Below are 4,127 nucleotides of genomic sequence, written 5' to 3' on the forward strand. Positions count from 1 at the left end.
GAAAAAGAACGAGTTTGTCTACAGGTTCGTTTTGTTTTCCAAGGAAAAATGAAAGTGGCTATTCTCGCTTCCAACTCAAACAAGCACAGAAGTGCGATTCTTTGAGACAATGGCCCTGCTTCGGGATGCCGCAGCAATGCTTTATAGGTACTGCCCACCTGATCACACAGAAAATGAAAAGGATGTGTTCCCAAAGATAGAGATTTAATAAAGTTAATGATTTTTATTGGCAAATCAAGGACTCTTCATGAAACTGGTGATGGAGTTCAGGGCTGGCCACCCCCAAATATGCCACTTTGACATATTGATTACTTTGAGTTACAGTTACTTGGGAAACAGCCTGGGCAAGAAGGATGCTCTGACCCTCCTTTGTCCCCTTGAAAGCAGCAAATAAATACCCCATGTGAAAGGTGCCCTCCCTGTACCAGGAGGTGGAGAAACATCCTTATCACCAGCAGTAGGGAATTTGGGGCCAACAAGGCTGTATAAATAAAACCTGTTACTTTGTCATTAATTTACTATCACAAGTTCCAACTTTGTTGTCCTATTGATTCTTCGCAAATGTATTGTTTCTTGGCCTAAAAAGAATGAAAGCTGGGGCGCCTGGGTGGCACAGCGGTTAAGCGTCTGCCTTCGGCTCAGGGCGTGATCCCGGCGTTACGGGATCGAGCCCCACATCAGGCTCTTCTGCTATGAGCCTGCTTCTTCCTCTCCCACTCCCCCTGCTTGTGTTCCCTCTCTCGCTGGCTGTTTCTATCTCTGTCAAATAAATAAATAAAATCTTTAAAAAAAAAAAAAAAAGAATGAAAGCTGCCTGCTTTGGTCACTTCTCTGGATCTCATTTTTTTTTTAGAGGAAGAGAGAGAGAGCATGGTGGGGAGGGAGGCACATAGAGGAAGATGGAGAGAGAGAATCTCAAGCATCCTCCTCACTGAACGTGGAGCCCAACGCAGGGCTCGATCTCACGACCCTGAGATCATGACCTAAGCTGAAATCAAGAGTCGGACACTTAACTGACTGAGCCACCCAGGCGCCCCTGAGTCTCATACTTTTATGAGTTCCCATATGTGACATTAAATTTGTTTTTCTCCTGTTCATCTGTCTTCTGTCAATTTAATTTTTAGACCAGTAGAAACAACCTAGAAAAGAAGAAGGGAAAAGGTTTCCTCCCCTTCCTGCAAGAAAAGGAAATGGCCGCCATTCGTTGCGTAGTTTCCTGCCACTGCCGAAACACTTACTGAAGCACCAGCCTGTTTAAGCACCAGGGCCTGGGTACCGTCAATTGCACATAGAGTGCACAGTGACAACGGCAAGTAGCACCTGAGTGTTATTATGAAAATAGTTTTGACCTTGAGGCCCCCCTGCAAAGAGTCTCCGAACCACATCTTGAGAACTGAGCCCCTGAAAGGCAAAGACTGTGTAATCTCTCTCTCTCTCTTTTTTTTAAGATTTTATTTTTAAGTAATCTCTACACCCAGTGTGGGGCTTGAACTCACAACCCCGAGATCAAGAGTCAGACGCTCCACCCTCCACCGACTGAGCCAGGCAGGTGCCCCAGGGGCTGTGTAATCTTGTCCCTGGGTCCTTGGCACAGAGACAATACGCAACAAACATTCACAGAGTAACAGTCAACACTGCTGAGCGCTCCCTGGGCTCTTTCAAGGCACGAATTCACTCCCCTCACAACAAGCTTCGAGGGGGGTACTTTTACCATCACACCCTTTCCACAGGTGAGGGCACCAAGGCACAGAACGGTGCCTCTCTCTACCTCCTCTCTGTTAGAAAGAGAATCAGTCCACCTCCAGAAATGAGGCTGGGAAATGATGACACTCCATGTTTCTACTTAGCTCTTCAAATTCTACAAAGTTCCATCAATACACGGGAACCTCCCAGGGAGCCCTCACCTCCCTACGCTGTAGCCAGAGAAACAGAGACCCCACATGGTTGAGGGGCTGCCCGGGTCTCAAGTCCTGGACCCCAGAGCCACCAGGTCAGCTGGAGGACACCCCCAGTGCTCTGGCGACCGTGCTCAGCCCAGCCCTGAGCGCACAGTGGCTAGACAGCCCCGGTCCCTCACCCACAAATGCTTCCCCTCGGTTGGGCTGTGACCTCCCCTCTCTGGACAGCGGGGTGGGGGTACAGCTTCCCTGACCTCCACGTTTCCCTCTGGCTCGCCAGGGCTGAGCCCTCCGAGTTGTCGCTGCGCTGCCCTGACCCAGCATGCGCGCCTATAGCCTCTGGGAGGTGCCTTGCCGGCTGACAGAATCAGTTAGCACACAGACGCCTCTCTGCTGTTTGCTGAGGCCCCTGGAGGCCCCATGCTCATTTTCTCCCCCTCCCAGAATCCCAGAAAAGTAAATACCTACCCGGAGACGCTTCAGTGGGTAAACAAGCTAGAGTTTGCTCTCCAAATTGCCACCTGCCCCCACCTCCAAAGGCTGCCCTGAGGGCTGACAGGTTTCTCTGTAATTCATTGCCCTGGATTCCCCTGTCACCCACTGCCCACCCGACCTGTGATGCAGGCTGTGGGGGGGCGCTCCAGGGTGGTGAGAACGGCCTCCCCAAGGGGAGCCCAGAACTGTGACATTCGTGAGCTCAGAAGGAGTGGGCAGGCCTGAGGGCTGCAGACTGGAGGAGACAGATGTGACCTGCAGCCATCCAGGACGAAGGACTCTGCCAAAGAGTGGCTCCCCCAGGAGCCAACCCCCAATGTCCAGATCCCCCTGGATGTCTGCCTGTTCTTTGGTGGTATGCCACCAGGGGTCACCTCCCCAAGGCTGCCCAGGTCCTTCCACCCTGTTCTAAGACTCTCTTTGCTCTGTCCCCAACTGCTTGTCATCCTGGCTTCCTCAGATCTCTGTCCCTTGCCACCCTCGTGTCCACACTGCTCCCTGTTCTTACCTCCTCATCCCCACCCCATCCTAAGGAGCCCCTGCGACTCCCCCTCCCCCACCCTTGGGTCCCTCCATGTCAGTCAACAGAATCACTGGCCACTCAGGTCAACGTGGGAGCTCTGAATAAGGTCCTGGAGGGCCAGGCCCGAGGGGTCCCTACCCTGGAGAGGCTAGGACACAGCCCAGGCATCCTTCTTCCCACTTGACGGGTTCAGAAACCCACGTGGCTGAGGCAAAGGGCCTTGCCCATGGTGACGCGGCTGGCGAGTGGCTGAGCTGCACTGACTCCAGGCCTTTTCCCTGACTTTGGGAAGGACATAGCCACAGAGCTGCAGGACACTATGGCCTGGAATCCAACCCTTGGAAGTGTCTGTTAACACCTCTGAGCCTCAGTTTCTTCATCTGTAAAATGGAAGCAAACAATCCCACCTCAGGAGCTATAAGGACATCTGTCACCTGTAAGCATTTAGAAAGCAGTCGTTCTAGGGGCACCTGGGTGGCTCAGTTGGTTAAGTGTCCAACTCTTGATTTCTGCTCGGGTCATGATCTCCGGGTCTTGAGATTGGGCCCTGTGTCGGGCTTGGTGGGTGTGCAGCCTGCTTAAGATTCTCTCTCTCAGGGTTCTTGGGTGGCTCAGTCAGTTAAGCAGATGCCTTGGGCTCAGGTCATGATCCCAGGGTCCTGGTACCGAGCCCCAAGTTGGGCTCCTTGCTCAGCAGGGAGTCTGCTTCTCCCTCTGCCCCTCCCCCAGATTGTGCTTGCATGCTGTCTCTCTCTCAAATAAATAAATCAAATCTTTGAAAAAAGAAAAGATTCTCTCTCCCTCTGCTCCCAGCCCCCACTGCCCCCTGCGCACGCGCACGCAAACGCACTCTTTCTCTCCAAAAAAAAAAAAAAAAGCAGTCGCTGTAATTACTACTATTACTGAAGTTATTATTGGTGCCAGTCTAGTGAAAGTTCCGAATCCAAGAGTGACTTTTAAGGGATAGTTGTGCCAGATAAATAGCCCCTGGGATGGCCACCTGTTATGACTCGGTTGGCAGAGTGGGGGAGTGGAATGGTGACAGCTGGGATCAGAAGCTGAAGCCCGAGAGGACAGCGGGCCCAGAATCCGACAGCTGCAAGTGAGGACGGCCTGAGAAGATTAAGATTTGGTGTGTGAATGTTGCCCAGACCTCAGCAAGAGGGCAGGAGGCTGTCTGATAACCTGCTGCAGGGCCCGATAAGGAGAAC

Source organism: Ailuropoda melanoleuca, chromosome 5 (genome assembly GCF_002007445.2).
Source record: "Ailuropoda melanoleuca isolate Jingjing chromosome 5, ASM200744v2, whole genome shotgun sequence".
Classification (NCBI taxonomy): domain Eukaryota; kingdom Metazoa; phylum Chordata; class Mammalia; order Carnivora; family Ursidae; genus Ailuropoda; species Ailuropoda melanoleuca.